General features: G+C 40.0%; 1 long non-coding RNA gene across 1 annotated transcript; it reads right to left on the bottom strand.

Moving 5' to 3' along the window:
- Window positions 1-885: 885 nt before the first annotated feature.
- Window positions 886-7,435, bottom strand: LOC121870269. Its single transcript, XR_006089686.1, has 3 exons — window positions 7,317-7,435; window positions 3,893-4,078; window positions 886-1,492 (listed from the first exon to the last, which is right to left on the bottom strand). It is a non-coding gene; the product is annotated as an uncharacterized LOC121870269 (long non-coding RNA).
- Window positions 7,436-13,579: the final 6,144 nt, after the last annotated feature.

Here is a 13,579-nt window from a genome sequence, read left to right as displayed (position 1 = left end):
CTGTTCAACGAGCTTATGGCGCCGTGAACCTCCAATTGGGGAGTACCCGTGAAATATATATGGATCCTCGTGTTTCGAAGCCGGATTTGGTAAAACGTTACTCTGACCACTTAAGTGACACGGGTAGTCCCCATTGGAGGTTCACGGCGCCATAAGCTCGTTGAACAGGCTTTGTGTGAAATATAACAGAGTCTAGGACTGCTTTTAGTATCCTAGTGGTGTAGAGGTAATGTTCCCAGTGATTGGAAAATGGCATAGTGTGTAAAATACTTGAGAGCATTATAATGTAAGGGCGGGAAATTTTCCTTACTTCATACTTATTCTTTTTATTCTTCAATATATTTACATACTTATATTCGTATTTCAAATATTTCTCATTTTATTCTCTTCTGTTAAATTCTTTCTTAAATTTTTATTTACTTATTTTCTTGCTCATGTCTATCTTTTATATTAATCTTTTCTGGTGTATCTATTTAATAATTTCATATGCTGTCTTTATTTCTACAGTCTAAGTATATATCTTATATTTCTCTGCTTAGATTTTCCAAGTCAATATTCTTTAGTTCATTTCTTTTCGTATATAGTATTGTATTTTCTGAATTTCTATGTCCTTACCTTTCTGAAGTATACCCTGTTTTAACTATATTCTAAACCATGGATTAGTCTGGGGAAACTATGTCATTATATTATAACACTTATTACTTACAACGGTAGCCTGCCACCACTCAGAATTTTATTAGAATATAACATATCTTAGTGAACTGTTAGGTAGCCTGCTAGCAAGCTTCCAGGCACATGAGTTACAATAGTTACTTTCTGAGAACCAATGTGTTGAAGGAATAGTGTGGTGATACTCATAGTTTACTAATTTAATATTTATTAACATATGGAGTAAATAAGATGTTAATTAATTACACTCAGATCAGACCGGACCGCTTAGGTCTTACTTTAAATTAATAGCAAAATAGACCATTTCTTGATTACAACATTGTACACTCATGATATTACTTCATTGTCAATACAGATGATTACATAACGCACTCGACAGGATCCAAAATTAAGATATTATCAAACACATCCTGTTAGTTCGGAATGAACAACATGGCACTTTAGCTAGAGTACAGTGGTAGTACACCTGGTTGGTGGACTCAACTCCTTTTACAACAGTACCACCGGTAACACCAACATTCATGGGTTCAATACTCAACCTGGGATAACTATATGTCTGCTAATTATCACTAATCATATACAACAATAATACTTTGGCCCATATAACTGTAAGGAGTGCCCCAGGGTGTAACAACAAATGAAGAAAGCTGTTAAGGTCGGTTGTAGTCCGACACACGGCGAGGGAGTTTGGGCCTAGTTCCCAGGGCTCGGACCCGCACAGTTTAATCCTGCCGAATTAACGACATCGTCCAATACAACCAGCTGGTATGCAGCTACCGATCCCTGGTAGCTGCTGGGTATTCAGCTAACACACACACTGGGCCTGAGATAATGATGGAGAAGCATCAGAGAAGTGAATAATAACTCAATCACAAACAATCTTTTGTCTGGCAACGACAGACAACATTTACGTCACATAAATTCTTTCACTGGGTAAATGACAATTTCACTGTTACAACATGAACACTGATATTCACAAAATTTACTGAGTTAAACTGACTTAATATGGCAGGCGGAGAATCTTACACATACCTGAGATAAAGATGGAGAAGCGTCAGAGAAGTGACTTTCTCCTCACGCACGAGCTTATATACGGCTAACTGGCAACTCAGGCCTATGCGGAACACATGCCAGATATGCTAATCACTCAATGACAGAAATTACATTCCACTCAGTTGTTGTACATTCAACTATGAAAATCAGTGTCATGGGTCAGGCTAATTTTTATGTCTATTTTTATAATCTAATCAGAGATCGAGTTTGTCAGGAAAAAGTGAAATGGACGTTAAACACGCACTAAACAACTCTACTTACCGGAAACCACAAACCACAGCCAAGGAATTCTTCCTGAGAAGAGCCGTTAGGTTTTGGAGATTTTGAGTTTGACAGAATTTATTCAGTAGATTGATGACTTTTTAAAATAGACAACTGACACTAACTAAACTACAAACATCCGATTTTCTGATGTTTGGGCATCAAAATGATCTAACTTCAGTCGCACTTGGAACTCATGGCTATCCCCAAGGACGATATAAGGATATGCCACTCATACTGACAAACTCGACACTCCCTTACTTGACAAGTTTTACCAACAATAAGGACATTGAAGCTTTCAACATCACTCACAATGGATATTGAATGTTCCAACTGTAATCAGTCATATCTAAGTTGCCTCAACATATGCAACCACAGTTGCACTTTCAAATTCTGTGTCATTACTAGGGAACAATGAAGTCTCGGGTGCACTCTAGGATTGAGAAAAAACGAAGGACTCAGGCGTCCTGAAGTGATGAGAAAACGGACTTCTCAGACGGGGGACTCAAATAAAGAAAGCATAGCTACATGTTTTGTGGACTATTGAGCATAATATGAATCGTCTGATTTTACGTTAACTGACGTGTACGACCGTGGTCATTACAATAAGAGATGTCATGATGGAACACCTATTACGAAACAACCTTACAAAGGATTGCCAACACGACTTTATGCCGTGAAGCTCCTGCTTAACACAATTATTCAAGGTAGTGGATGTTTGCACTCAAATTCTGGAACAGGGTGGTAATATCGACAATATATACCTAGATTTTGCCAAGACTTTCGACAATGTACCCCATGAAAGGCTGAGGCTGGAAATTAAACTGGGAAGGTGCTGGAATCGGGGAAGTGTCCTAGTGTAGATCGGGACTTTCTCTATGATCGCAAGCAGCGTGAGGTGATTTATGGTACGAAATCTCCATGTGTACCCGTGACAAGCGGGGTACTAAAGGGCAGTGTATTAAGCCCATTGTTGTTTGTTTGCTTCATAAATGACATGCCAGAAGCTATATACTCCTCCATACAAATGTTTGCGGACGATGCCAAGCTATTTTGGGGAAATTAAGAGCCAAGCAGACTGTGAAGAGCTGCAGAAAGATCTCCGTGAGCTTCAAGAATGGTCGAAGAAATGGCTGTTAAGATTCAATGTCACGAAGTGTAAGAGGCTGCAACTGGGACGTACCAACGGTGAGGAGGCGTATCACATATCCCAACGGGACGAAGAAATTGAATTAATTGAGACAATGCGAAAAAGAGCCTGGGTGTGTATGTTGACAATGAACTGACGTTCTCGGGCTATTGTGAGAAGGTGAAACAAGAAACTAAATTGTTAGGTCTTATAAGAATAAAGTAATAAAGATAAGTGGGCGCCTGTGTCATAACAAGGGGGGTTCTCTAGCCTCGACAACTGTTTATCAATAGGATAAAAAGTAGACGAAGGTACTTGTCTGTTTTGATTGACTTCGTATGGCCCTCGTGAGTTTAGTTAGTATGATCAGCTCCCTGGTCATGACCTAACAGAGACGTGACCTAACAGAGAGTTGACCAAACAGAGATGTGACCTAACAGAGACGTGACCTAACAGAGAGTTTACCAAACAGAGACGTGACCAAACAGAGACGTGACCTAACAGAGAGTTTACTAAACAGAAACGTGACCTAACAGAGAGTTTACCAAACAGAGACGTGACCTAACAGAGAGGTGACCTAACAGAGAGGTGACCTCACAGAGACGTGACCTAACAGAAGCGTGACCTAACAGAAACGTGACCTAACAGAGACGTGACCTAACAGAGACGTGACCTAACAGAGACGTGACCTAATAAAGATATGACCTAACAGAGATGTGACCAAACTCATTAAGTACACAAATTCGGACCCCATACGAGACAAAGTTACCTGGTACCTACGTTCTGTGTCGTGCGGTTACTCTATGTCGTCCTCCGAGGGCTCTTCACCACAGGTTCTTCAGCAATGTGCCTGTGGACTTTGTGAGGTACCTTGTGGGGTTTAGTCTGGGTGCCCGTTGAGTGCCTCCAGCATCTTCACAGAGCACCAGCTTCAGGTGGAGCCTTATCCTCAAGGTCGTCTTCCCCCTATAAAAAAGAAAAACCTTTATAAATATTTGTATTTTTAACAACTTAAATAAAAGATATATCATGAAATACTATTGGCAAAATCACATAAGTAAAACGCTATATGCCATCATATATTTGTACATCTAAATGACTCCACAACAGTTATGCAAAACTTAATGATCGACCACTTGCAGGGAATAAGGATATCCAACACCACATACAATACACACTTCAGGGCATTTATATAAATGTTATACACACTTGACAGCCACACACACACACACATACAAACTCTCTACAACCACACAAACTCCACAACCACACATAACCAGATCAGGTTATGAATTATTTCAGTCAGAGTTAATTGAGTGGATGAGAAAAAAAAGAGGGGGGGCTGGAGGTGAAGGACATTTAACTGGACACTACACCATGCCATCAGCCACCTGGGAGCTGGAACACACAAGTACAGTCGGGGTCAAAAGTCTCGAACACTTGACAGTATTTGGGTTGTAAGTACCCAAAGATCTTAGGTATTAAGGAGAGTTTTTATCCCATTTTGTGGTTCAGGCATAATATATGATGACAAGTAGTGTTATTAGTATATCCCAATCATATATATGTAACTCAGAAGTAGATGCCAGATATTGCGGAGTGTTCAAGACTTTTGACTCCCAACTGTACATATATTAATTTCACACGTACGACAATGATAATTATGATTCAAGTCTCGTTCATACTGTCACCTACCATCTGCATGTGTTCTAGGTATCAAGTTCTATCTACAGGAGCGAACACAAGCACCTGTAGAGTTTCGTAGGTTCTATTTACTGGATAAACAGATATGTACACAAGGGAGGTGGCGCTCCTTACTCTGTACGGGGGTCAACTAGCCTCTCCGGCGACATGTGGTAAGTGATACAGTAGCAGCTTCCATATGTCGCCAGGCACATTAATTAAGCATGTGGGACATGGTAAATACATTGCCACACGCTGCTAGCTAGGCTGAATAAATAGTGTATATAAATGGAGCACATACATAATATACATACAGCATACATAATATACATACACCATCAACACTCACATACTATTGAGATTCTTTACTTAGTTTTTTGGGTAATGCTTGGTGTGGTATACAGATTAAAAAAAAATTATGTTTGAGTTTAATTATTACTGTACCACAAATGAGAAAAAGATTACCTTACCCCCCAGGTAGTAACACTAATCATTAGGTGAAATAAACTTGATTATTCCTTAGGTGATCCATACCACCTTAGATAATTCACTTTATTCAGAACTCCAGTGAAATTATGTGGTAATATTTGAGGACAATGGTCTGATTTATCCAGCCACTTAATGTTAAACTTCTATAGAGGATAATGTATTTCTTAACTCAAAACTAAATTAAATTGGGTGGAGGAACAGCACTTTTAGATTATTCATGTTTTTGTTATAAGTTTCCCGTAAATAAAGACACGACTGCTGCCCCTGCTTCATGAGTAGAGCCACCATGAGGAACAAACAATGCTCACTAATCTAACACAAACTTTACATGCCATCTACCATCTGTACACACGAAACTAACTTTAAATAAAAAACTTCCACCCTAATGGTTAGGTTAGGTTTCATTAGTTTGTGTCCATCATCAAACTAATATTAAAAAAAATGCAACTCATACTTTTATTATTACTGTAATTGTCCTTTTTGGTAATATTTTTTTTTTTTCAACTAACAAAAATAATTTATCACCCTCTAATATTTTTTGGGGGATAAAGTACGACACTCATTAGTTAATAAAATTCGGATGATAGCCGAGAAAGTTCTATTCCTCCACCTAATTTGCTTTATTCTTTAGGTGGGCAGTAAATTTACTTCTATAAATATTTTTAATTAGGTAGCTGGTTACGTAAGACCACTGTCCTTAAATATTACTATATACCGGTACGCTTTTAATGTCTTGTGTTATCTTTGATTACTGGAGAATACTGTATTTTCTTTGCACCCTAATTATGGACTATATATTGTATTTGACACTTATGAAATGGAATTAAAATTGTTACCTTATTAAAAACAAGTATAAGAACAGTATACTATTACTGTCACTACACACCTGCCATATCTAAGTAGTGTGTACATGAATATTAACTTTTATAAGATTTCAATAATTCCACAGAATAAATATCACTCTATACTGTAGTTCACCCTTATCCTCTTTACAACTCACTTATTTACAATTCTTTCATTAAATACTGTATAAATCTTTAAATTTGAGAGGGAAATCAGTTTCTCTGTTTTGGTCATTTTAATACCTTATTTACATTACTCATTTATAACCACTAATGAAACTCATATTAATTCCTTAACCAAAATTTTGTAAGATCAATTAGTTTTCCTCTAAAATTTTTAAAAATAAACACGGGACATTATAAGGAAAGTCTGATATTAAAGTTCTCATTCAAACTAACCAATACCATTTAATTAAAGTGCCCATTCATCGCCATTTACACTGTCGAGTAAAAATGCTTCCCTTTAAACCCATTCATAAATTTATTTCTCCCTTGTAGTAAAATATTGAAATAATTTAGTCATAAGACATTGTTCCTAAATGAATATAATGTGAATTTTAACTGTATAATTGGTTTATAAAGAGTTTCTTTACATAAAAAGGCAAAATAAGTCATTTATATAGTTAATGAGTGAATTTAAAGTCCGCTGTGGAAACATTTTAATTCAATCCCAATTTCTTCCAGTTAAAAGGTAATTAATAAAATGTGAATGTGAACGTTAACATGGTGAGATGTTAGGGTATAAACTAGTTAAATAATGCCAAATAAAACAGAGGACAAATATTAACTAAACTAATACATGGCACAGTGAAATAAAAAAAACTTCAACTGATCACTTTAAATGCCACAGTAATAAGCCAATGTCAGTATCCACGACTCATTCCACTGAAATATGAAGTTCTTCTTGATACACAAACACTTGAAATGCAACTACGGTAACCTAAAATACCATATAGGTTATAAAAGACTAAATTTCCGTATTATATCGCATTGAAGACTGAAAAATCAACTCCATAACAAAGTCAGCTGGTGTATCACCTGCGGCGAGTGATTTAAAACCCCTAAATTTTGACTCAGTAACATTAAATAACGTTGTCTTGTGGTTCTAATGTACCAGGAATCTTTATGTTGAATATTAAATAGTTTCTGCGATGCAGGAATCTATTAAAAGCCACGAATTATGTACTTACGGTTAGCAGAAGAAGCAACCTGCTATGATGATCCACACATTTAGCAATCTCAGACAAGTAAGTTCACTAACTTCACCCTCGTTTAAGGAATATTTCCTTCAGCTGCTGACACTAGCGCCATCTAATAGACCAGCCAGAAACAATAGAAAATGGATATTGGAGGGCTCGAGAATCGTTTTCTTCTCCTTAACGGTAACTCTAATAGTTCCTGCTGATTTTATACGCAACGTGACTACCATCGATATTGATCTAATTATTTCTGTTCTTAGTTAGTTTGTTATTGTCCACTGTTAATACAGGAGGGAACTATATTACCTGGAGGAAACCTGTGATGTTTGGTAGCGAGGGACACACAATTCTCATGTGTAACTGGGCTGAGCAGTTCTCTCATGACATAGTAGCGAGACACACACGTGACACCACCACCACTAACCCCTATCCTCTTTCGTCACGTCTCTTACACCGGGCGGCCGCACTGTTGGCGAGTACTGGGCATGCACCGGTTCCTGAATGTACCCGAACCCGTTCCAGTGTTGGTCAAGTCTGGCCTTGAAACAGCTCACACTCGGTGCCATCATAACACTTACTGGTAGGTTGTTCCAAGAGTTCACAACTCTCACTCCGAATAAGTTTGTGAATGAGTGGGTGAGTGAGTGACAGTGAGAGAATGGTGAGTGTGTGAGTGAGTGAGGAGTGAGTGAGTGATGAGTGAACGTTGTATTAATACATCGGAAATTATCCGAGTCAAGCAATACAAATAAAACTCATCGCTCGGATTTCAAGTACCAATATATTTATAAATATGAAGGGTGATTTGATTGTGTAAGAGGGGTGGAGAGAAAGTGGGAGAAAGGAGGGAGAGGAGGGAGGAGAGGAGGAGGGAGGTTATAACGAGAGGGGGGAGGGAGAGAGAGGAGGGAGGGGAGGGAGGGAGGAGGGAGGTTATAACGAGAGGAGGGAGGAGAGAAGGGATGGAGAGGAGGGAGGGTGAAAGGGAGGTAGGGTGGGAAAAGAGGGGCGGTTATATTGAGAGGAGGGGGAGAGTGGGGGGAAGAACAGAAAGGAGGGAGGGAGGAGAGAGGGAGGTGTCAGTGTCGGAGGCAGTTATGATACTGTTGTATTATTTATTCCCTCCATTGGTGATCCATCTCTCTCTCTCTCTCTCTCTCTCTCTCTCACACACACACACAGTGTTTGGTCAGGGCAGTAATACTATTGGAAGATGAAACACAATAAAAGGTTTACGGCCTAATAATATCACCACGTATAAGCCGCTTAAGGCATCATATACATGTGTGTGTGTGTGTGTGTGTGTGTGTGTGTGTGTGTGTGTGTGTGTGTGTGTGTGTGTGTGTGTGTGTGTGTGTGTGTGTGTGCGTGTGTGTGTGTGCGTGTGTGTGTGTGCGTGTGTGTGTGTGTGTGTGTGTGTGTTTGTGTGCGCGTGTGTGTGTGTGTGTGGTCTCCACCCTGTTGTATGGCAGCGACACATGGGTCACACACAGGAGGCACCTCAAGGCACTTGAAAACTTTCACCAACGTGGTCTACATTCCCTCCTCCGAGTTCACTGGGAAGACAAGAGAACAAATGCCAGTATTCTCGCTGACACCAACTGTAGGAGCATCGAGGCTACCATTATCCATGAACAACTGCGTTGGACTGGCCATGTTACCCGCATGGACAACAGTAGACTGCCAAAGCAGCTACTTTCCAGTCACCTAACGAATAGTAAACGTAACGCTGGCGGGCAACTGAAACGGTACAAGGATAGTCTTAAGACAAACCTGAAAAAGTGCCAAATCGACCCCCTCACCTGGGAGACAATTACTCCACACCGTAACGCTTGGAGGAGCACCACACAAAAAGGTGTCAATACTTTCGAGTTAGCCCGACTGCATACCGACGGAAACAAGCGCCAACACCGGAAAGACGCTGCCACCGCCCCTCCTGCACTAGATGTAGCCCTCCACACGTATAACATCTGTGGAGGACACTGCCGGTCCCGCATCGGCCTCTCGAGTCACCTCAGAGCTCACCAACAAAGATGACATACTTAATAACTCATATCATTGTATCACAGCTGGATAATCGTCATATTCGTCTCCGAGTGGCAGCAAAGTAGTAATGTGTGTCAGCGTGAATATTTGAGAGTGTGTGTGTGTGTGAGTGAGGAGTTTATGACTGCTTTTCTATCTATGTAAGTAAATAGTTATTAGTGTGTATAGGCGTATAATACAGGACATTAATTAATGCTTAACGAATAATTATATCTCTATTAATTCAAGCAAATTTTATCTATCTTTAGATCTTCCAAGACAGCCTTCCTAACCCTACCCCACACAGACCAAATCCTCCATCTTTACCATAATCCTCTCATCCTATCTTCCTCCTCCTCCTTCTCCTTCTTCTCCTAATCACACCAAGTATTACCTCTCCCTTCCTCTCACTCCCCGGGGAGACATTAAACGCCCGCGATCGAAGGGGAGGAGAGTCGATCTGATAACACCTCGAGGGCCACACAGATGGGAGTTTTCAAATGGTGTTTGTTTATGAGAGAACTTTTTCATTTCTATGTTACTCTCTCTCTATATCTTTCTCTATATCTCCGTTTTTTCTTTGTCTTTCTGTCTTTTTTTTAAATCTCTTATTATTTATATTATTTTCTTCTCTCTTATATTCCTTTCTTCCTATTTTTCCTTTCTCATTTTCTCTCTTCTCTCTTTATGATGTTTGTATGGATGAAACATTTACGGAAGTTAAGAATTTCCTTAACTTTAATACAACCTTTAATTACTCCAAGATAAGAGAGAGAGAGAGAGAGAGAGAGAGAGAGAGAGAGAGAGAGAGAGAGAGAGAGGTACTTCACCAGCCAATATAAACACACAGTGACAGATAATGTTTACATAGAAATTCTGGTTGGTTAGGTTAGGTTGGCCCACTCTTAAGATTGAAGCCTTTGATTGACTCAGTTACAAAGATAAGAAATAGTTAAGTTCCCCTCTCAAGAAATACACTAGTCTCTGAGACGTAAGTTAGAGACGATATTTCTACCCATTTATGTTTTCTTGTCATTACTGAGACTTCTATTTCTCGGATATTACCAAAGTATTTTAAAAAAGACAATAAAATAATCTTACTATCATAAAATAATCCCAGAATCATAGTTTATCATCAGAAAGAAGAAAATCGATTCAGAATACGTAAATACAAGCGGCTTTGGTCAGCACTTAGGTCCAAGGTTTGAACATATCCTGCCACTGAGAGACAAAGAGACAGACTGCGTTGTTTACGGGAGATGTGACCAGATAGGAAGGCCTCCGCCAGCACCTGGTAAACGTCATTAACAAAGGCACTAATGACACAGCTTTCGAGCCAAGAGATAGTCTCCAAGTGAAGCGTAAATGGTGGACAGGAGTCATAAACAGCGTTCGAGTGGGAGAGAAATATTGAAAAAAGGGAAATGGGTTTTCAAAGAGCTGTCTGATTGATGGTTTATGGTATTTAGTTTATATATAAATTGGTATATTATTATTATTATTATTATTATTATTATTATTATTATTATTATTATTATTAACAACGTCTATAAGTCAGATTATGAGTGGAATAACAAACAATTATTCGCCACTTCAAAAAAATCTCAAAGATCAAAAGACCACGAAGAGTGATAGGAATAAACACAATTAATGAAGAGAAAACAATAGAAAACACAGAGATAAACAAGAGACCGAGAAAATATCCCTCACACACTCACGTTAAGACATTATCAGTCAGATCACCAAGGACACTCCGGGGTCCGTTTGTACACAGTTGCAGGTCAAATAGGCCCCTGTGTTAATAAATCCCGTCCTAGCCTCATCATTTCGCTTGGGGTCTAAGAGAATTGGGGACTTTCCTCCTCTCTCTTCCCCCTCTCTCCTTATCTCCCTTCCCTCTACTCTATCACCTTTCCTCCCCTCCTTCTGTCTCCGTCACACACACACCACTCGCCCCACACCGTCACACCATCGTCACAAACACCCGTGTCACACCTCCGTCACACGCTCCGTCACCCACCCAGCTGTGAGAAGCGCTGAGTAACGCTTCCTGCCCGTCACGAGAACGCTGCCTCTCCGTGTCATAAACAGTGATATATTTAGGATATGACAGTGTAATGTGGATATGAGTCACTGTCATGCAATAAACAGTGACAGATTTGAGATACGACAGTGGAAATGTGTTTATGGCAGTGACATTGTATATATGACAATCAAACCATGTCATATGCAGTGTAATTGTGATTCTATGACAGTGACACATACCCATAAACTACCATTATTTATTAAACTCTTACCCATTAATTCCTATTACCCATTGACTTCCATTACCTATTAAACCACATTAACCATTAACCCATTACTAATTAATCCATGATAACCATTAACTTCCAATACGATTTCAACCATTAATTCCAGTTCCCAATAACTACCATTATCCCTCAACCCCATAACCAATTAACCCCCATTAGACATCAAACCCCCATTACCCATTAACTCCCCATTATCCATCAACTTCCCATTATCCATCAACCCCATTACCCATTAACCCCCCATCACCCATAACCCCCATTACCCATTCCCCCATTCTCCCCCATTACCCATTAACCCCCCATTAACCAGGCCCCTAAATGAGACCCTCTCAGGAAGTTCACTACACGTCACCTGTTTTTATATGTATTTTTTGAAGCAACATAATTTAAGAGTCACGAGTGCCAAGCTAATTATGATGCCCGGTAGTTGGCACTGTATGGTGGTGGCACTTAGAGAGAGAGAGAGAGAGAGAGAGAGAGAGAGAGAGAGAGAGAGAGAGAGAGAGAGAGATTGACCCAAAATATCTTTAAAAAAAATTATGTTAAATTAAAGAGAAGCTGTTGTTAGGCCCCTCTCTCTCTCTCTCTCTCTCTCTCTCTCTCTCTCACTTACCTACATCAAGGGAGGGGGGAGATGGGAGGGAGAGGAGTGGGGAGGGAGGGGGAGAGACAAGGTATAATTAACCCATACAGGTGCCAAGAGTTCTACCTGAATACCTCACATCATCTTTATTTCCCTCACCTGGTATATTTCCTCATATCTCCGCCCGGTGTGTTTTTTTGACGCGCTGGAGGGGGAGGGAGGAGGGAGGGAGGAGGAGGGAGGAGGGGGGGAGGGGATATGGTATAGTCCAAAGTATATCTCTTGTTGTTGTGGTGGTTGTTGTTGTGGCAGTGGTAGTAGTAGTAGAGACGATAAGAGAGAGACGATAAGAGAGACGACAAGAGAGAGACGGTAAGAGAGAGACGATAAGAGAGGGACGATAAGAGAGACGACAAGAGAGAGACGATAAGAGAGAGACGATAAGAGAGACGACAAGAGAAAGACGTTTTTACCTTTGACTTGTAAAGTGAGTTTTTACCTGAGGTGAGTGTGTAGGTGAGACACTTAATGGCGGCGGAAGTGTGTGTATGAGGGACTTTTTTGCTGAGGTAAGTGAAGGGTTAATGGCGGAGGGTTAAAGATGGAGGGTTAATGGCGGAGGGTTAAAGGTGGAGGGTTAATGGCGGAGGGTTAATGGTGGAGGGTTAATGGCGGAGGGTTAATGGTGGAGGGGTAATGGTGGAGGGTTAAAGGTGGAGGGTTAAAGGTGGAGGGTAACGTGTATACATTTTTCTGAGACACCTTGTAGCTTCCTTCCACCCTGCAGCTGTACAAGTTATTCCACGAGTGTCATGCGGTAATCATGTCATGCGGTAATCATCTGTCATGCGGTAATCATCTGTCATGCGGTACTCAACTATCATGTGGTAATCATCTGTCATGCGGTAATCATCTGTCATGTGGTAATCATCTGTCATGCGGTAATCATCTGTCATGCAGTAAGAATCTGTCATGCGGTAATCATCTGTCATGTGGTAATAATCTGTCATGCGGTAATCATCTGTCATGCGGTAATCATCTGTCATGTGGTAATAATCTGTCATGCGGTAATCATCTATCATGCGGTAGTCATCTATCATGCGGTAATCATCTGCCATGCGGTATACAGGGAACGGCTGCGTGGCATGACACAAAACGACTGTAACTCATGAGTGTCATGAGTGTCAATTATGTTAGTGGTGAACTGCGGTGGCATATGACACTACACTTACTATCATATCTCATCTACACAGGAATGCTAATTGAAATTTTAATGACTGTTCGTGTAATAATTAGTTTGTTTTTATAGGTTGAAAAAGGTTGAGTTCGTTTGT

The sequence above is a fragment of the Homarus americanus genome, unplaced genomic scaffold (assembly GCF_018991925.1).
Source record: "Homarus americanus isolate GMGI-L3 unplaced genomic scaffold, GMGI_Hamer_2.0 scaffold18710, whole genome shotgun sequence".
NCBI classification, from domain to species: domain Eukaryota; kingdom Metazoa; phylum Arthropoda; class Malacostraca; order Decapoda; family Nephropidae; genus Homarus; species Homarus americanus.
The sequence above is the reverse complement of the archived record's forward strand: the minus strand, read 5'-3'. Positions and strand labels throughout refer to the sequence as shown.